A 22122-nucleotide genomic window follows, 5' to 3' on the forward strand; every position below is an offset into this window, starting at 1 on the left:
ATTGGTCCTTTACTTAATAGGTACATAATAGCTCCTTTTATTTCCTATTTTTTCGCCTTAAATGCCCTTGTACCTATTGCAATCAGAAGAGGAAGATAGCATCAATCTCCTATCATCATCGTTCTCCTTGGAGTTCCATTAAAGGAGAAAGATCGGGGTAGCCATGGCATCTGTTTCGGTTCTTTACGTTTTTTGCCATAATACCCAGGGCTCGTACTGTTGCTGCAGGTATCATCTGCAGGTTCGTGAGACGGGAACACCATCCGCTTGCTTAAGCTCCTGTCTGACCCTTGCTCTTCAGCACGACGGCCTAAATTTCACCCAGGATGCCCCCGGAGGTGAACGACAACCTGTCGGCCCAGCCCTCAGTGCTGCCGATGTCCTGCCTATCGATACGAAGGAAAACTGCAATGACAACTGCAAAGCTTGCAAGGCTGGGACGATAAATTCCTTCAATCACATGCATCCTGTAGCCCTAGCCCTCAAAGTAAACAGCACAGAATGCAGACTTACCTTGCCACCACAACGATGACTGCTCCATAGCCCACAAGGCTGGGATAGCAAGCCTCATCCGGAAGTTGATCGTGCAGGGCTGGCCCTTGAAACCACCAGCTGTGTACCTGCCAATATTCTGCGCCTTCTTCTTGATGAGCTCTCCAATGTTTGTGAGAATGAAACGCTGAGGTCTTCCCACCTGAAATTTGGATGGCGATGATTACTGATGTTTACAAACAATTATATAACATCCTTGGGCTGTGGACTTACAAGTACCCTAGGAACAGCAAAGACTGAAATAGGGACATTGCGCGGCAGAGAGTTATGGGAATGTTGTTGCACATTGACATCAAAGAAGTCGCGAGGAAAAGTCATAGAATACCTTAATGTATGTCACTAATAGTTGGGAAGTTCAACGTAGTTTGCTTGCATCTACAATTGATGCGACAGGAGTTGAAGAAACTAGACCACCAGATTCATCACACTATCATTCTGGATCAACAAGAGTGATGTAGAGGCCTGTGAATACCTTTAATTGGACATCTGCTGTGGTGTAGCGAACCTCGACGTCCGATTGAACAAATTAGAGAAGAAACCATTGTACACATCCGCTATGCCAACAGGGATTTTAATAAGTAGTTTATTGAGCTGGGTTTATTCACCTGACGAGAGGATGTCTGCTCATTGACAATGATGAAGCTAAGTAACTCAGTCTGAAGAATCTGCAAGAAATTAACATTACTTAAGTAGCGATATTCTCACAGCAAATACATGCACTGCAGAAGCGACAGTTACAGCTCCAAGAGCATAGAAATCCACAGCAGCGAATCTCATAATGGTGCCACAAAAGCCATTGTTCTCTGTCAGTAGGTCGTGCAGTCGTGACTGAATGTCTCGAATTATGTTCTACTGATTGAAACAATTTAGACTCCCGACAAACATGTGCCAACAGAAGAGAATCATTTGTGTTTGAGGTTGCAGTTTTATACTCGCAGAAATGCATCTAGTAAGGAAACGTAGCAAAATTTCCAGAGAAGGAATAAACTACGAGTGTACTTTGATATCTTTGTTACGGTTCCAGTGCATTACCTGAATAAGTGAGCTCAAGGCTCACGCACGTCTACCGAACAAAGAAGGTGCTGTGTTTTAAAGTAAACGCATTCTTTTAGTATTGGCGTGTCTCACGGCTGTATTTCAGCGCCAGTCGAGCATCCCGGCTAATTATACAAAACACAGCTCAGCGATGTGCCATGAACACAAACGATAAAATTTGAACTAGAAATGAGTCGGCGAACATGTCTACTCTGCACTAATTAAGAACGTACTTGTTGCGAGTCCGTACATCTGCGAGAGGTACTGGTATCGATACCCAGCACCTCCACCAGATGTCACGTGGTAGTGACGGTGAAGAAAGCAGCAATACGGTGAAATACAAAACTAGCTTTTATTGGGCGAGCCTGTGCCCACAAAAACAGGCTACACTTATTGCACAACGATAGCGGCGAACACAGTCGGCGATCGTCGGAAATCTGATCAGCGAGTCAAGCGCGTCAGCTTTTATAGAGCAGTCGTCGAATGTTCCCGACTAATCGTTAGGACCCACATGCCTTCCACAAAGTTCTACACCATTCGCGTCAGGTGATGAAATCAGATAACATAAGGTTCGGCGAGAACAGACAGCGGACGGAAGCATCGATAACTTTCCAGAAACTTCGGATACATGCAGGCGCGTTCCACGCTGTGCGATTACATTTGTTAGGCGGCGAAACGTGGTTGCCCGATAAAGATAAATACACGTTTCAATAACCCCCTCTTAAAAAGCATCGTCCCCATGCTACAAATATAAGAGAGCGAAACACAAAAGGACACTTATTAAACATAAGTAACAAAACAACGAAAAGAAACAAAGTCCAAAGGTCAGTTACGCGAAGCACCAAAGTTCATTAACGCTGGTAGTACGGCTTGAGTCGTACAACGTGGACTATTTCAGGTCGTGAGCGGCGCCGCTGTGATAGCGAAATGCCATCTGGCACGACCTCATAGTCCAGTGCGCCAATACGTCGGATGATTTTGTACGGTCCGAAATAGCGACGCAAAAGCTTCTCGCTCAGTCCTCGTCGGCGTATAGGGGTCCAAACCCAAACACGGTCACCGGGCTGGTACTCGACGAAGCGTCGTCGGAGGTTGTAGTGTCGGCTGTCGGTCCTCTACTGGTTCTTGATTCGCAGGCGGGCGAGCTGTCGGGCTTCTTCGGCGCGCTGGAGATAGGTAGCGACGTCAAGATTTTCCTTGTCAGTGACGTGCGGCAGCATGGCGTCGAGCGTCGTCGTCGGGTTCCTGCCGTAAACCAGCTTAAATAGCGTGATCTGTGTTGTTTCTTGCACCGCCGTGTTTTAAGCGAATGTTACGTACGGCAGGACCGCATCCCACGTCTTGTGCTCGACGTCGACGTACATTGCTAGCATGTCGGCGAGGGTCTTGTTCAGGCGCTCCGTGAGACCATTCATCTGCGGATGGTAGGCAGTTGTCCTCCTGTGTACTTATCTTTATCGGGCAACCACGTTTCGCCGCCTAACAAATGTAATCGCACAGCGTGGAATGCGCTTGCATGTATCCGAAGTTTCTGGAAAGTTATCGATGCTTCTATCCGCTGTCTGTTGTCGCCGAACCTTATGTTATCTGATTTCATCACCTGACGCTAATGGTGTATAACTTTGTGGAAGGCACGCGGGTCCGAACGATTAGTCTGGAACATTCGACGACTGTTCTATAAAATCCGACGCGCTTGACTCGCTGATCAGATTTCCGACGATCGCCGACCGTGTTCGCCGCTATCGTTGTGCTATAAGTGTAGCCTGTTTTTGTCGGCACAGGTTCGCCCAATAAAAGGTAGTTTTGTATTCCACCGTATTGCTGCTTTCTTCACCGTCACTGCCACGTGACAATATAATGTGTTCTTTTATATGTGAACAGATTACACAAAAGCACCAACAGTAATGTGCGTATCTTCAGAGTACACACACATTTCACCGACGTAACAATCACTACAAGCCAACATCGTAACGCAGCACATTGGTCCTAGGGCCTTTTTCACATTGGCCTTAAATACAATCACATGAGCGTTCGACCATCTTGTTAACACAGCACTCCTTGCTTGCGTCAATGGAAGAAACTTTGAGATGTGCAGAACTATTTAGGAGCCTTTAAGCCATCGCCATGACACTACTATTATGGTTAGTTCGTTGTCTGTAAAAATGATAAATTAGGTGAACTGCTTGTTCTGTCCTTCCAGTGAAGGACATTGCTGAAAATGTGAGAACGAAAACATTATAGGAGCTATTTCGAACCTATGAATGTTAACAAAGAAGATAATATGCCATGTTACCATTTGAATGAGAATGTTAAGGAACCTGTGAAAGATGTGGCTAATAGATTGCCGTGAAGAAATAGCAGGCAGTCAAATAAAAGATGACGAAGAAAAAGTGCCATGTAGATTACATGGATGCAAGCATTTTGCTTCAGTTTATTGTTGCATAACAGAGCACGTACCGAACTGCTTCATCGACTTAAAAATTTTTAGCAGTATGTTCGCCACTGAGTTCACTTTTGAGCATGCAAGAAATTTTCATGCTACAGGTGGTTTGGGCTGTTCAGAACACAGATATCTGGCAAGTAAACGCAAGAGCATGTTGAAATGCCGCAAGTACTCCAGAATAATGCTTACATGGTAAGACAAATCTCAAAAACAAGACTGTGGATTAAAGACCAAACTGCCCCACGCTCTCATTTTAGCAGTGTATGTAAGGTTTTATGAAACATGATTACAGTTCTAAGAAAGACAAAACGCCAACATGATATGCAGAGAATGGGTGCTGGACATCATGTGACCTCACTAAACGATGATTACATATGGAAAAACCTCAGAATCGCATCAGACTTCACAATACATGACACATAACCCATGTAATCCATGGTGCACGCACATCATACATCATATTGTTGAAGTAACCGATTTCTTTATTTAATAGAAGGTGTGTTTACGCCATTATGGGTTTCTTGCATCGAAAACGCCTAGTATATCAATCGGCCATTTTTCTGCCTTATATTTGCAAAGTACATGTGTACAATCAAATTTTGACACACATTGGCATCACAATATTTTGTGAGATATCTAGGTGCTGTTATCACCCACCTTTTTTGGTTGGTGATAAAAAAAGGTTTCGTAGTGCATCCTCCCTCCAGAGGATGCTGCTGTGATAGTAGTCCTTGCATAGCATGCGCCTTCAGGTCCTTGCTGTCCTTCAGGGAGAATGTGCTACGAAACCTTTCGGCTAATAACATGCAAGACCACATCTTTCAAGTAACCTAGGACAGATTTGGTGGTAAAAAGGGGTTCTTTACCAATAAACATAGCAGGATGAAGAGGGAGACAGTAGCGGTATGCTAGAGGAATATGTTTCCTTCTTTCTATTTCGGCTTCCCGACACTCCACGAGGACGTGGAGGATGGTGAGCCTCTCACCACATCTACCACAGGTTGGAGGCTCATTGCCAGTCAGTAAAAATTGTTGCTAACCTATGTGTGTCCTATTCTGAGTCGACAGAATAGGACGTCAGTTCTTCATGATTTTGTAACGGAGGGCCAGAAACCTAATTTTGGCCTAATCAGATGGAGCTTATTATTTGTTTCATTATCCCACAAGTGCTGCCTGTGGCTTCGCAGTTTCGTTCGCAAAAAAGGCTTCAGGTAGGAATAGCAGTGGTAGGAGTGATAGCTTGCGATGTAATTGATGTGGCCATTTGGTCTGCCAGAACCTTACCCACGAGGCATCTATGGTCAGGAACCTAGCATATTATTACATGTCTACGAGATGCATATATATTGCACAAGTACAAGTAAAGCTGAATAAAAACAGGATTTCTGTGGTTTCTTAAGGAGATTAGTGCTTTTACAACACTTCACGAGTCCGTGAATATTATCGCTTTCTCTAGTGTTAATTTCTTTGTGTTTTACCACAGACAGTACTGCATAGGCTTCTGCGATAAAGATGCTTGTATGCGGGTTCACTGCACCTCTTTCATAGAAAGATGAGACAACAGCCACGTAAGACACGTCAACACGCGATTTTGATGCATCGGTGTAGAAATCAGAGCAAGAGACCATTGGTGCTATTTGGCCTACTTTGCATTATTCTTTGTAGCATGCTCGTTTTTATGCAAAAACAAGTGTGGCCTGTTGTAATGCATGCAAAGACTGCCCGATATGTCATGATGCTGTTTTCAGTCACTAAATTTCAGTCTTGTCTGCACTTGTGGATTTCCAAGTATACTGAAGCTTGCAAAATGCGTGAATTTTCTGCCAAACATATTTGCTCGTTTACATCAAGTTTATTCAATCATTTCACTTTCATTATACCAAAGCTTGATTGTGATATCACGCTGGTGCATTTCATTGTGGAACTGCAATAAATTTCCGGACATTTTCTTGCTGTGTCATGTTTCTTGCACCTCCGTAAAGGACCCATTCTACAATATACAAAAAAGAATCTCTCCTCAATATCGTTAAATTCCGAAAAGGAGCATAATAAACTCCCATACCTCTCTGTGAAAGTGCTTATAAAGAGCTTAGAAAGCACTCCCAAAAATTTGTTCAAAACTCCCCTAATAAAGCGAAGCTTCCTAAAGGTGTAAAGAGTTAGTCCCAGACATTATATTAACACGTGTACTTGTCTTTATCGGGCGAAATGTTTCACCGCCTAACAAATGTTATCGCTCAACGCAGGACGCGCCTGCATGTATCGGAAGTTTCTGGAATGTTATCGATACTTCCATCCGCTGTCTGTGACCGCACCTTGTGTAATCTGATCGCATGTGTGCGCGACACGAATAATGTAGAACTTTGTGGAAGGCACGCAGGTCCCAGCGATTACTGTGGAACATTCGTCGACTGATGTATAAAAGCCGACATGCTTGACCCGCTGATCAGATTTTCGCCGATCGCCGACTGTGTTCGCCACTGTCGCCGTTCTTTGAGTGGAGCCTGTTTTTGAGGGCACAAGTTCGCCGAATAAAACGCTAGTTTCGTCTTTCTGAGTTTGGCTGCTTTTTTCACCGTCACTACCACGTGACAATATATATTCCCATAACAAGCAAAAATAAGCTCCCAAAACTATCCACCAGCTCCCACAGCTCCCTTAAGCAAATCTCCCAAAATATGGGATGTTTCTCCCAGTTTAGACCTAAGCACTCCCGCAAGGAGGAAAATTATTTCCCCGAGGTATCCTTCAAAATTTCTTCTTGAAGGCAAACCTTTCCGAAAATATGTACGTAAAAACTCCGTCGCTTTTCATATAAATTGCCAAAATAAGCAAAATAACATAGCCAAGTTAACTTGTAAAAGCTCCCCTGGTAGCTCACAAAAAACCGCGGACTCATGGAAATAAATGACTCTCAAAGCTTTTCGTAAAAACTTCCAGTGCTGGCATTCAAAAAAGCCATAAGCAAACTCTCAGCGTTCCTCGAAAGACTTCTACAGCAATATCGTTCAAAGGAGCTATAAAAAACTCCCAAGGTAGCGCGAAAATTCCCTCAAGGGACGGTGTTCATAGGGGAATAAAAAAAACACCCGTGGTTCCCCAAAACAGTAGGGTAAAAAAAACTCCGCACTGAGGGAGTATATTTTGCTCCAATTACGGTGCGAGTTATGCAACGAGCCTAAAACTCCCTAAAAGAGTGAAACCTGCTAACAGAGTACAAAAAGCGTATAAGTAGTTTAACAGCACAACAGGCAGCAAATTCTAGAGTGCGCACTGCAGTCAGCAGGGACTTTTGTAGCTGGGCTGACGCCGGAAGCTGTTACTTCTTGTGGTGGCCAAGGTGGCCGGACGTGACGATTCGCTGGACTACTCCTGGCTATCGCAATCTGTGAAGGCCGCGATTGATCAGTTTTGCGAAGAATCAGATGCACGTGCGCGCCTGTACTGCATATCTATCCTAGGAGGCCTACAAAAAAGCGCAGACGTGGTTTAGCAACATGAATAGGCACAAACCCCAGTTGTGTGCAATCAGCTGGACCTTTTCTAGCTGGGATGATGCCTGAAGCTGTTGCTCCCGGTCGTGGCCAACGTCGCCGAAAGTGAAGACGCGCTGGACTGCTGATGCGACAGCCGCACTTGATCGGTCTTGCAAAAACTCAGGATATGAACGGTATTCAGTGTCAATACCTCAAGAATGAAAACTGCATTTGCAAGGCGCCCCTATGTGGGACGTGTTCATTTCTTCTTGGGTGTCCTATCACTTCAACCTTAATTTCTCGATTTTATTATGGCACTTTTGTAAAGGCCTTGAAAGGATTCTAGAGTTGATTTGCCTATTATGTGTATTGTCGGTGTGTACATTTACGAATCTAAATATTATGCAGATGCATAGCACATATTAGAGTCCATGTGAAGCGAAGGGTTTTTGAAGTGAATAATGAAATACGATAAGTTCGCCCATTTAATTCGTCATCATCATCATCATGACTTTTATTTTCGCCACTCGATACTGAAGGTGAAAAAGGGAGAGCGTGAAGGAAAGCAGCATGAGCACATGTGCGTTCGCGCACCCATGCTACTCAATGTGACACACGCTGCAATCGTATCGAAAAGCTAGTGGGCGTAGAGACGATGAAAGAAATACACGTGCTATTCTGGCTCATTGGTTAGAGCATTGGGCTTCTGTGTTGGGAGTACGAGGGTCGATACAGCATAGGGCACGTAATTCAATGTTATTATTACAGTGAAGCTGTATATGGCTAGCCGATTCGTCCGCCCGTTCGTATGTCGCCTGCACGCTGAAAACTCCTCCGGCGCAACGCCATGCACATGCGCGAAAAAAAAGAAGTGCGCGATTGGCTGCGCCAGTAGTGACGTCATTATTCTCCGTCGCAGCCCTCGCACGGGAGCGCGAGTATAGCAGTTTCTTTCCGGTTCCGAAATGGGTAGGCCACGCGTCATACGTACTCCTGAGGAGCAGGTAGCTTTCGATCAGCAACCTCGTGAGCAGAACCGGGAACGAGCTTGTCTACACCGGGCCGATGCTGCAGCCCGGGCACAAGAACAGGCTCGTGTAGAAGAGCGCAAGCAGCAACTGCGTACCGAGGATCTGGCAGCCTAGCGAGCCGTCGTTTAATCAACCATCGGGATTAACGCAGTGAAAAACACCGCGGCCACCCGTTTCAGCTTCGCTGGTTATAATCATCTGTATGGAGTGCTTGGACTGCGATTTTTTTTTCAAGTGTGAGATATTCAAAAAGACAGTAGCAGACATGAGCCATGGTCATGATAGTTGGGCATGGTTCGCAAAGAAAGATCCGCTTTATAAGTATACTCCGTTTTCTGTGCTGAGACGGACTCACAACAAGTACGTTCTTAATCAGTGCAGAGCAGACATGTTCGCCGACTCCTTTCTAGTTCAAATCTTATCGTTTGTGTTCATGACACATCGCTGAGCTGTGTTTTGTATAATTAGCCGGGATGCTCGATTGGCGCTGAGTTACAGGCGTTATATACGCCAATGCTAAAAGAATGCGTTTACTTTAAAACACAGCACCTTCTTTGTTCGTTAGACCTGCGTGAGCATTGAGCTCCCTCATTCAGGTAATGCACTGGAACCGTAACAAAGATATCAAAGTACACTAGTAGTTCATTCCGTCTCTGGGAATTTCGCTACGTTTCCTTACCAGAGGCATTTCTTCGAGTATAAAAGGGCAACTTCAAACACAAATGTTCCTCTTCTGTAGGCACATGTTTGTCGGGAGGCTAAATTCTTTCAATCAATAGAACATAATTTGAGACAGTCAGTCACGACTGCTATATTAAAGTAAACGAAATTGCCATGTAGAATATTCCACCACTTATACGTTGTCGCAGTCTATGAATAAGCATATTTCACAAGCAGTCTAGCTGGAGGTTCGAGCAGGCTGTAATATTTGCCCACCACTGGAGAGCTATAGAGTGGAGAGTATGCTGTCACCCTCACTGGTTCTTCGTAGAGTGCGCTGCGAACCGCGCACAAGTCACTGTGGGGAGAAGTCACGACATATTCGCGTTTCCCGGCAAAGTAGCTCCTGTGCTGGCTGGGTTTGTCTAGAAGTAAGGGAAGGCACCTAGCCAATTATCCCGGCTTGCTAAGCGCGGCCACGACAACTGCATTCTTTTGCAGGCGCAGTGTCTTTCGTAAAGCGAATTCCACGGGTACAAGGTCCTACTGGAATGCATCGTGAAACAATCATCGGCGCTCGCAAAACAACCAGGTGACTTGGATACAAATATAAAGTGGAAGTTCTCCGCCACGTAACGCACGCATTCCGTCCGTGATTTGCAGTAGGTAGATCCGTAGGCAGTGATTAGGCTCAGCCGAATGGGCGACGCTACTAAGGCTGCAGGCGGCTAGCGTACTTGATTCCGGATGCGTTGCATTTGGCACTTGTCCAGGCGGCGTCCTTCCGCTTCGTCACTTCTTGAAAGCTGTTCTGTTCCTACTGTGTAAGATCGACGGCAGCGTCTCCACCGCAAGTCCACGAAGAGAGTTGGAATGAGTAGGTAGCAGGCTGCTTGGCGCAACAACACCCATAGCTGATCAGCGGCGCGCTTCTCGGGGACGTCGTAGACGCTAAAGAATGAGCTGTGGAACATCACTGCGTTACTTTCCTTCGTTCCACCGTGTTTCTCCGTAAACACGCAATCACACCGCTGTTGGCTTCCAGCATTGTAGCATGCGCTTACCACCGGATCGTAGCCAACGACAGTTGGCGCCTTCATCACGCGTAACGCTCCGTAAAACGTTGTGAGACATGCGCTATCTGTGCGGTTGGTGTTGTTGAGTTTCTCAGACCAGAAAATGCTCTAAAGTCGTAAAGCAAGGTGAGGTAGAGTATTACCGCGCTCAAAATTACATAGAGCGAGCAAAGTATTATTAAATTGCAGCGCCGCCCGGTGTCGTCCCGCGGTGGCATAGGTAAGGGAATAGAAGGAATGGTTCCATTTGGAATCGGGTGGTGTTCGTAATCCGGCCGCCCAGGTGGGTTTCCTTCCGCGCGGTCATCGAGAGGCGCAATGTTTCTTCCCGCGCGGCCATGACTGCGGCAAGCAATAATCACAAGCAGTTTGAGAAAAAAATAATAGGCACTCTCTTTGCTGGAAAAAAACTGAAGGCCTGGGGTATCAGGACAATTTAATCAATGACAATTCTGGCGGTACTGAACTGCATCGCTATAGATGTGCCACTACAAAAAAAACAGTGGCCAATTTTTTTTATTCATTCAGGTGGGCTTTACGAAGCATACTGTGGCACGCGTACTTATCGATTTAATTTGCGTTACCCAATCTGAAAAGTATCCGCTGCAATAATCAGAGGAGGAACCCCCGACGTTTTGATACCTTTATAGGAAAGCGTCGCATTCGTGCACATTGCTAAGTGATTCAAACTCGATACTGGGACACCATAGCCACCGGTGCTTCTCGTGCCACCGGTGAGTGCTGGGGCCCAATTGCCGTCATAATGCATCAAAAACGCTTTCACTTTCATGTGGGAAAAGGATGCACCAGCTCGGTGTCTCCAGCACCCACCGATAGCGCAAAACTTGTGGGAAGCTACTCGCTCCGGTTATCATGCTTCAATATCTGAGCACGTATAACAACGCTTTGTTCATTTTTATTTAATTATATCGCGCGAGCGTCGACAAGACGCTGCATCAGCGCCTTACAGCGACGATAATCTTTGAGACTGGAATAAGTACACGCAGGAGCACCCCCCTCCCCCCCCCCCCCCAAAGCACTATCCAGTTCTACACTCTTAAAGAAATGTACACCCTTTGGGGCTTATCTTGCCACACAACGATAATCGTCATGTCTCTTGTCCGCGTTTTCTTTCTTTAACGATGCGAGCCCGGTACTTCCCAGTAACGAACGGCATGCGCGTTATCAGCATGACATAGCGTTCCCGACGGGAATGTAGCGGGCGTGGCGTTTTCAAGAAAGGAAACGCAAGCAAGGCAGATTACGATTATCGTTGTGTGGCAGATGTACACCCCAGAGGGTGCACCTTTGTATAAGGGCGCAGTAATTATCATCTCTATTGCTTGCGTTTCCTTTCTTGAAAACGCAGCGCTCGCTACTTCCCTGTCAAGAATGATCTGTCATGCTGTTAACGCGCATGCCGTTCGTGACTTCGGAGTACCGGGCTCGCAGCATTAAAGAACGGAAATGCGGACAAGACAGATCACGGTTATTGTTGTGTGGCAAGATAGCATCGAAGGGGTGTAATTTCGCCTTTCTTTTTTTGAAAACGCCGCGCCTGCTACTTTCATGTCGGCAATGCTATGTCACGCTGATAACGCGCATGCCGTTCGTTGCTGGAAAGTACCGGGCTCGCCGCGTTAAAGAGAGGAAACGCATCAAGGCAGATGACGATTATCATTGTGTGGCAGATTTACACAACAAAGGGTGCAAACTTTTTTTAGAATGTGGGAAGTACCGGGTTTGCAGTGTTAAAGGAAGAAAATGCGGACAAGACAGATGACGTTTATTGTTGTGTGGCAAGATACGACTCAAAGGGTGTAAACTTTTCTTACACTCTTAAAACGGTTGCACCCTTTGGGGTGTGTATTTGTCCCATAACAATAATCGTCATCTGCCTTGCTGGCGTTTCCTTTCTTGAAAACTCGGCTCTGGCTACTTTCCTGTCGAGAATGCTGCGTCACACTGATAACGCGCATGCCGTTCGTGACTGGGAAGTACCGGGCTCGCAGCGTTAATGAAAGGAAACGCGGGCAAGACAGATGACGATTATCGTTGTGGGACAAGATAAGCCCCGAAGGGTGTAAATTTTTCTAAGAGTGTAGAGTGTAAGAGCGTGGCATCGTCACAGATATTAATGTCATGCAACCTTAGCTTTGGTGAAGAATGTGTCGTCCTCAAGAAACCAGCGTAGCAGGTGACTCTTGTGCTGGAGAGTTCTGTCTGCGCCTGCGCGTACTAATGCCGGTCTCTCGCATTATCGCCGTTTCAAGGCGCTGACTGAGTGTGGGGCAAGGTCGATCCAGATGGGCCGCAAAGCTTCGGGGCGCAAAGAGGTTCAGAACAAAATGTCAGACATCAGGCAGGGTTGTTATCGGAGCAGCGATTGAAGTGCAACTATGCAAGGAGGGAACAAACACTGAAAAAGAAAAAAAGTTTTTTTAATTAAAACAAGACACCGTTTGATTCATTCAACGAAAATACAATTCCTAATCAATTTTATATACGCGTGGCGAGGAAAGAAATGACAACTCTATTTTGCGTTATAGTTATCAATAAGTACCTTTTTCCCACGCTACGACCACTTGCAATGCAATGAAGCGCTTGAAGGCGCGCTCATAAAGTTTACCTGTTACAATACGACCCCCTCACACGTTGTGTTTTGCTTGTCAACGTTTGGCTGAATGTGGCGGCACGGGTAGTTTCATCGTTCTGTAAAGGAGTTACGACCGCCAGTTAATTGTTTACTTCTTGGCTGCCTTCTTGCGGCTGCGCTGGCCGACTGGCTTGGCGTCCGACAACGGGACCAGCACTCTACACGCAAAGGTTTCGTCGGCCTCCAAAGGAAGTATGTTCTATGCAGGGGTGCGATTTCTACAGCCGCACGACTGACATTTTGCAGCACCGCTTTACGTGATGAAAGCTTGAAACTCCCATCAAGTAAAATTGGTGGGGCGTTTGAAAATGCAGCTGTGGTGACATCGCCAGCAAAACTAATTTCAGGCCTCGGAGAACAAAAGGACGTCAGTTTTGTTTTTAGTTAATATGGCGCGACATTTTTTCTTCCCTTGGAAGTGTTTCCTCGTGACACAGATGGTTCTAAGCCTCATGAACCGCCATGATTTGGACGCATGGGCTTCTATGGAAGCTTCGCAACCAAGTATATTTACCTTGTGCGTGGTCGATGCTCGCGTGATATAGTTCAAAATGCGGGAGGCTCTACGTTTGCAGCTAAACGACCACCGCTTGTCGTTCGCTTAAAATAGAGTTGAAGTCGTACAGTGCTGACATAAAATACTGACGAAATGCTGCACAGCATACAAACTTGAGCATATGAGAAGCGTCGTATCACGCCTAGACAAGCTGATATGAGCGGGCGGGCTTCTTTACAATCGGCTGTTACTGACCCTTTTTGCGGCGATTCCGTAGGCGCTGTCATGCTTGATCACGTGTAGGCGCGTTCATTGCTTACCTCAACTGCCTCCATGTTTACAATGGACGTGTCTGACGCCAGTGCAGCTTAGCAAACCTGTTTCGGTAGAAATCGTAGACGGTGACTGGGTGATGGACACGAAGCTTTGGCCACAGCTTCAGAGGACATGCAAAAGCGCTTTGGAAGCTGATTAAGCTGTGTCCAAACAGCGCGAGCAGCGTATATGGTGCCTCTTTTAAAAGCGAGGCTAAATATGGGTATTCCAAGCTATCCAAGCTTTCCGCTCATGAACTCAATCAGGATTAGTGTGCTTTGCTCTTCGTTCTTTATTTGGCAAATAGTCTGAAGCAGCGGCTTGTCACATTTCTGATTCAGTAAGTTTTCTTGGTGCGGTCACTATGATTATTTCTGCCTAATCCGTCGCGGGTGTGCTCATTTCCGATAGATTTGCTCTTTCGGTGCGCAAATCTCTAAACGTAGCCGTTTTGTACTAATACCTTGTAGCAAAGATGTATTATCGCTTGTAACTCGCTTACTCCTGTGGACCGTCACGAAACGATATGTGCGTATGTGGTGCGCATATATTGACACGTTGGCGATAGAGTTGGCGCAAGATTTCGTGCCAGTTGGGGTAGATGTGCGTATATACAGTGAACTCTCGCTTGAGTGAACTTCAAGGGACCGAAGGAAATAGTTCTCTTAACTGAAAGTTCACTAAACTGAATAGTCACTAGACCAACATAAGGCATGGCATACAGAGTCAAAAGTTTGAAGTGCAATTCATGGAGGAAAAGACATGGCATCCATAGTGTTAGAAATGTGTGAAATGGAATTTGTACATATCAACAAGTACAAGGTTCATAACAGTTATAATGCTACCTTGATCACTTAGAAAAAATCTGTAACCTTTTCTGCACTTGTACTTTTAAAGCACAGAAAGTAGCAAAACTGTCCAAAGAGTGAATGTTTTTGTACACTTCTTCTGGCACAGCTTGCTGTTGAGACACGGTCTCTCAACTTTCCAATGTACCCTACAACCTCAGCTAGAGTTATAGGGCTTGAAACTGGCTCGGCAGCTTCCTCTTCTTCGTCTTCTTCGTCCCTTCTTCAAAAGGAGGAGACGACAACCCTACACATAGAAACACACACCGCGTGGTTTATGGTGTGACAGATCGCCGCTTTGCTCTGGCGGCATTGTAAGCGCCAGCGATGTTACTTTGTTCATGGCCTCCGAGATTACATGTTTGCTCGTCTTGTGCGGATGATCTCGGCGGCCATGCCTTGTTGCCGTCGGTTTTCCACGCCGCGGCTTCGCCCCAGGGGCGCTGTAGCGCCAGCGACGTTACATTGCCGCTGGAGTGGCGGTTTGATGAGGGCGGACATCGGTTCTGATCGTAAAAATAAGCCTTGGTCCTCTGAGCGAGTTCGGTAAACTGAAATATTGACTGTTCCGAAATTCGTTTAAGTGACACATTTCTGCATAGAATCTATAAGAACACTACCGGGGATTTTTCAAAAGTTCGTTATTCTGAAATATTCGATAAACCGACATTCGTACAACTGAGAGTTTACTGTAGTGTGAGCGAAACGTACAACCACAGGAAGCGGCGCTACTCCCTTTGTCAATAGTTAACGAGCGGTACTCACTCTTGACGACGTTCCGGGGCTCATGCACTTCCTTTGAACATTAGCGATACAACGCTGGCGGATGAGCAAGTTTCTGTATCCTCGAAGAAAGCTGTACATCTCGAAGTGCTGGTAACACTTACGGACAGTTGCAGCAACAGTCCGCGACCTTGGCAACACAGATTCATTCCATTCTTTAATATGCCAGTCACTATTTTTGCAGCCAACTACTGCACACGTCTTCAATCCACATGATTCAATCCGGCATGATTGGAGCACAGTACGTTAGCGAAAACTTAGCTGCATTTGCGAGAGCTTTTCGCACAAAAGCAAGGTGCAAGCAATAATGATTTGGTATACGTGCGCTGTCGCTGAGGAGACGTGCGTCGCGCAGCCGAAAGTGCCACCTCGTTTCTCTAGAACAAACTGCCCCGCGATAATGGTAAATAGTGCTAGAACCCGAATAGCGGGTTCTCGTTTTTCGTGCCGCTTCCCGCTTGTGCGTGCAGCGAACAAAGAAAAGAGCAGTTCGTTTCATATCGCTATGGCCAGAACTGAACGATACTGACCTCGGCAGACGAAAATCAGCGTCGCGTCGGCCTATGGCGTCCGCGTCTTTAACACAGACCCGCAGATAGGGGTGCGCGAACTCATCAGCTGTTCTAGGCTTAACTTCCGCTGGACAAGATTGACACCGGCTCAAAGTCAATGTGGACAGCTGCAAGTGCTTACAATTGCGAAATACAAGTTCGGTAAGCCCGTTTGGACTCCCCTTGAGCCCGAATAAACATATAAACATGCAGTATACAAGCGTAGTTGCTTTAGAGATCGCGTTGTTGGTAAGGCTCAGTGGCCGAACGACGGTCGTCTTACTGGTTTTAACATCGTCGACGCCCCGAAAGCCTGTCACACTAAACTACAACGATTTGCTGTGGTCATTGCCAGCTTAGTGTGACAGACTGGCATTGAGCAACACAGTCGGCCGTCTAATCTCTCATAGGCGTCTCGTTGGCCCATTGTGACCGGGCCTTAGGAGCCACTTTTTACTGATATAAAGATATGACGTCTCGAGTAGCTTACTTGTTCTGCACTGTGGCACGATGGCGAAGACGGTTTGCTTGCGCTGGTAGACTCCTGCCTGAAGATGACGCGGCAAGTTCAGTAGCGACAATGAATGTCAGAAAATTATTGTTCGACAGAAGTGGAACGGAAATTATTAGCGTTTACGACAGCCTAATACCCGTTTCACACGGGCGTTTGGAAGGCCTTCCAACCGATAGTCATTTGACTCAAAGGTCAAGTTCGAGCTGCTACACGGGCGGTTTCGAAGGCCGCCGAGTCAATAGTCTATCGAGTCAACGGAGCACCTTACAACTCTATCGAAATCTCGATGGCCTTTGAGCAACGGAAGCGGAAATAGCGCGAACATGCCCTCTCGTTCAGAGTGTGCTCGTACTCACGGTTAGAAAGAACAAATCAAACCAAAATGCTCTAAAATACTATATATAAGTGTTATTAATTATTCAATAAAGTATTTTTTGCAACTTGATACGTGCGAACTGCCCATACTCTCGACAACAACGACGTGTGTTCCTTCCTCCATGTCGTCTAGTACACTCTCCCTCTACTCCAGCTGCCATCATATCGCCGCCATTTTGCTCTCTGCATTTGTTTTTGCCTGCGTACTTTCTTGCTTTTTGCTTTTTCAGTTCCGCGTGTTTAGTTTATCTTGCAGTTTTTTTATCATTAACGTAATAAGTAGTGTGTAACTTTTTTTTTTCCTCACCTCACAGTGAATAAGAGTTTTCTCGGGCGAGGGAATTTTGTGTGTGTGTGTGTGTGAGTTTGAAATGGAGCGCGCCCAGCCGCAGAAGAAAAAAGAAATGTAGCGCCATCGCACGCGCGGCAGCTGTGGGGAGAGCGCGAAACGGAGTTCCTCATAGATTTGTGGGAGGACCGCCTTATGAACCTACGCCGTCAGAAGAGAAATAGCGGCGTTTACGACGATATCGCCGCTGCCCTGCGAGAGGCAGGCTTTGAAAGAACTCGGCTGAAAGTTCACCCAAGATTGAAAATCTTGCGCAGACTTATCGGTAAGTGGCTTTCACAAATTTGCCCGATGACCTTACGATTAACCGTTTGCAGGGGCTTGGCCGTGAGAGAGAAAGGTGTTTATTGAGAAAAAAAATGAACAAGTGGATCTTTGCAGAATTTCATTTGTGGAATTTTCGTTCCGCCACCCCATGACACTTTTAATGAGCCGTAAACTCGGCCTCGAACGAGCATAACTTTTCAAGAATATTGCTTGTGCATGATGCAGTTGGTTAGTGCCTGAACTCAAGGTAATTGACTAATGTGACTTCAGGGGTCCCATGCGGAAAATTACACTGCAGCATACTGTGCGAAAATTATAGTCACGTGATGAGGATTTCAAAAAACAGTTTGGTTACGTTCGAATGAAATGTAATAAGACTCTATGGTGTTCCTGTTCCACTTATCCCTCGGTTAGGCGAATTTGATCAGTACATTTTTTTATCTGTGCCCGCAGATGCATCTTTATAGTTAACCAAACCTTCTCGTTTATAACATTTCTGGTTTTGGCTGAAAAATCAAGACTGGTGCTGGCACCATACTTTGGACGTATTTCTGGCGAATACATAGTTTTTTGGGGACACTCCCGGCCAACAACCCATCAAGGGTTCAAGAGAGCCAAGTTACTGTTGAAGAGGTATAGCATTTCTTAAAAGCCTCCAGTAAGTGCAGAATAATCTGTGAAGCCATTCACTTGCTCCATGACGTAACTGAATGTGCACAACTCGTTCTATTATATGCTACTTTGTAGGATGAAAGTGCAGCATTGTCGTAAATTGTGGCTCATACTGCTGGTTGCAGGTACTACTTTGCCATGCGTCTACAGTCCTCAGGATAGTATAAGCGCATAAAAACAGCTGTTTGCTGGCACCCAGTCATTGCAATCACCTAAAAGAGAGACGAGGTGCATTCCCATTTTGTTGGCGTTCTCTGTTCAACTACAGCACTTACAGTAGAGTATGCATTGGTGTGCGTATTATTGCATCAGAGTGTTGAGACCCATGATGGAATGTCTTCTTTCAAAACATTCTGAAGTTATGAAAGATGCAAGTAACATTAAATCATTGTGCAGGTCATCATGGAGATGATAAACGGCAGCGAAAATGCTGTCGTTGACAATGAGAACAGGCTGCAATGGGAGGATAGTGCGCCTAACAGACCTCTGGACAGCCCAGGACTGAATTCCCCGTCCACGTACAGCCCGACCTCCAGCAGCTGGCGGCGAGCCGTCAGAGAGAGTACGAGCAAAGAGAGAGACACATGCAAATGCAAGAAAAGTTTTTTTTAATTCAATGTCAAAATATTTAGAAAGAAGTTCCAAATAAAGTTGCTGTAATTAGGAAATGGAAAATGCAGCATCCACCCAATCGCAACAGAGTGTTACAAAGGAAACCCGTTTGGTCAAGGCTGTACGGGTTTTCATTGTTGCAATTTGCTGCGATTGTATGGATGCCTCATTTTCCATTTCTTACTTCACCCATCTTGTGGGTTTTGTACAGAATACTTTCTTCAATGTGTGCTAAATCGCTCTTCTGAGTGCAGAAGAATACTTGTGCGCTTAGCAGAAATTAACTTCTGCTAGGCGCACAAGTATTTGATGTTGACAGTGGACTCATTGACCTACCAAAGCATGAACGTCCACAAAGCTTCAGCATAAAATTCTCAGCTCTGCTGGAAGTGCCTGACAAGAGCTGCTCTCACATCACCGCCTGTGCCTTCCTCAGCATCTGTGCTGTTGTCAGGCTGATGGAGGCCGCCATCATTGCTTTGAGCCTCGACCAACCAGTGTCGGAGCACAGTGTCACCAAAAGGCTCGCACACATTGTTCAGAGCACAGCAGGCACGAATGACAAGGCGGACATTGTCGATGTCGCATTCCATCCTTTTCAAGATAAAGCGAAATGTTGCCTTGAGCCTACGAAAGGCATTTTCCACAATCCGTCGAGCTGTGGAAAGGCTGTAATTAAATAACCTTTGTTCTTCACTTAACTGTGCCCTGTGGCTGAATGGCTTGATCAAGTTTACAGTGAGCAGAAATGCTTGGTCGCATAGTATTAAGGGTGGTACAGCTGTACCACTGATTGTTACTAGTGGTCGGCGGAACAGGGGGCCCTTGACTGCGTCTGCTAGTCTTGACCGGTGGTATACATATGCATCGTGGCAGCGGCCAGGAGAACCCACATTTATGTAACGGAACCTATACTTGTGGTCGACCAGTGCGAGGAGGATGATGCTGTACCTGCATAAAAAAAAGACCTCATTAATTCGGATTGGTAGTATTTACCCATTCTCCGTACTCTAAAAATATGACTTAACTTGAAAGCTGTAGGTGATGTAATGGTAGTGCACACCATGTCAGAGGTACGACTTACCATCCTTTATAGTTCCTATAGTCGGTGGCGCTCTCCCTGGGCGGTGAAACGGAGAAATGGCACCCGTCTAGTGGTCCCATGGCTTGCGGGAATTCCAACGTGGCCGTGAACTCGCGAATGTGCTCGGCCACGGTAGAAGCTGTGGGCATTTTGATCCACTCCGCCTCCATAGTGTGGATAACAGCCTCACACAACTCTCTGTAGGCCATTGAGCGGTTGAGCGTCCCACAGCAAACAATTCAGCGACACTACGGTCTTCGGCTGAAGAACACAACCAGTACAAGCCAATCGCGACACGTTTATTGAGCGTGATGGCTTCACGCATGTTCGTGTTCTGACGCTCGAGCAGCGGTCTCACGGCGTCCACGATGTAGCGAAAAGTCGCCGGCGTTACGTGGAATGCACGTTTGAAAAACTTCTCACCAAGCAATGGCACAGTCTCCTCAAACCACCTCGTCCAGCGAGAGAACGAACATCTATCTCTGTTCACGTTTCGTTCGGTCACCGAGTCTATTGTCGTCATCAAATTGTTGACGATCAGCAGCTCTTCCTCGATGGCGTCGGCTTCCGCTTTTGCCGCCTCAATCTCGGCATCAAGCTGCATCATCGCACCCATATAGGTTATCATAGCAGTCTTGTCATCTTGAGCCTCTGTCTTTCTGTCACCCATAGCGGTAGAGCAAGAATGCAGTCGAAGCGCACCTTGAAGTTTGAAAAGTGTAAACACACACCAGAACGGCAGCCGCATCGAGCCACGCGAACGTTGCCGTAGTTTCGTTACTCAACAACTTAAGAACTAAACATATATGTATAGCAATGTATAAACATATTTTTAAATGTATAAACAAACATAGGAGAAATTAAAGTGCTTTTAAGTGCTTTTATTGTTGTTTAACTTTTCGTGACATGAAAACGAAAATAAAGGTCCGCAGCGCCATAGAATTTTGCGAGAAACGCCTGAACCACTCAACGAACTTTCAAAAGTGCCGTGTAGCAGCGCGACAACTCCTTTGAGTCAATAGAGTTGTGGCGTTTCGAAGGCCGTCGACTGGAAGGCCTTCCAAATGTGCCCGTGTGACACAGGTATAAGCGATGCAACCAGGCACCACGGACATAAAATTTGCGGTGCTTGAATTAACTCCCACTTCAGCTAATCCCAGAATTTACGCGTTCACTGACGCGATCAGGTGCTTATTAGTCTTCAGTAGGCGGTGGGCGGAGGCACATGAAGAGCCGCTGAAAGCACGCGTTTGGAAGCCACGACAGAGGCCATTTCTATTACAGTGCGGCCTGACTTACAAGAGTGCAATTTTGCTAAGTCTATCATCATTACATGCCTAAATGCGTTGCACAAGCCGATACTTAAGTTACAGTGCGCTGTAATACGCAAAGAAAAAGAAGTGAACACCCATATCGCGCATAAAGGCTGGCGCAAATACGAAGTGCCTGCTATTATACAGCGTCATCAATGCAGGTGCCCTCTTTTGCCACAAGCCACTGCTAAGTCATTCCAACGGACATGCGTCAAGATGTGGGCGCATGTTAATTCTTGAATTTCATTTAGCGGACGCTGCTGTGATGTCGAAGATAGCACGGCTATTTTTTTTCAGTTACATGGATTAATGCACTACCCAGATGTTGTCAGAGCCATTACAGTGGTTAAAATTAAATTACAGACGCGCGTGGCCTAGTTTTTTACCTTCATATGCCGTTAAAATGAAATGTACTTATTTATTAAGCCAATGCACCACTTTCCATTCCTCTGTCTAGTTACTGCTTCCTTTTTACAGCGAAGCTGCATACCTCTACCGTCCAAGGAAATTTTTGTGTCGATGTGGTAAGCGAAAAACTCCCCATACGTGGGCCGATTCCGAAGATAGTACAATGCCGGGCCGACCCATGGTGGAACTGAAGCAGGCGTTAAAGGGCCCCTCCACAGGTCTGGCTGAAGCCCCTCCACACACGTTTTCGTCCACCAGGTTAAGCACCACCACCTTTCCCTCCTCCTCCGCGCTCCTTCCTCGCTCAACCCCTCAGCTTCTGGCTTAAAGCGGAACTTGCGCAGTCCCAGCTTCTCATTTAGGCGGAAGCGACGTCACTTCTGCATAGAGGTGTGAGCGTGCAACAAGCGAAAATTCAAGAACCGGAAATTGCAGAAGCGGTACGACCGGAAACGGAAACCCCGGAAGCGGAAACTGCAGAAGCGGAACTGGTATGAGCGACGAATCAGGGAACAGCGACGCACATCAAAGGTTGGCGCTACTTGGCAAAAGCGGCGTTGACGCGTGGATGGAGGGGCTTTAGGTCTGGCCATTTTGAGCTGACAA

The 22122-nt window shown here is 46.2% G+C and overlaps 1 pseudogene; it reads right to left on the bottom strand.

The window, feature by feature from the left end:
* Positions 1-310: 310 nt before the first annotated feature.
* LOC142566629 (uncharacterized) lies at positions 311-20465 on the bottom strand (annotated as a pseudogene).
* Positions 20466-22122: the final 1657 nt, after the last annotated feature.

Source organism: Dermacentor variabilis, unplaced genomic scaffold (assembly GCF_050947875.1).
Source record: "Dermacentor variabilis isolate Ectoservices unplaced genomic scaffold, ASM5094787v1 scaffold_13, whole genome shotgun sequence".
NCBI classification, from domain to species: domain Eukaryota; kingdom Metazoa; phylum Arthropoda; class Arachnida; order Ixodida; family Ixodidae; genus Dermacentor; species Dermacentor variabilis.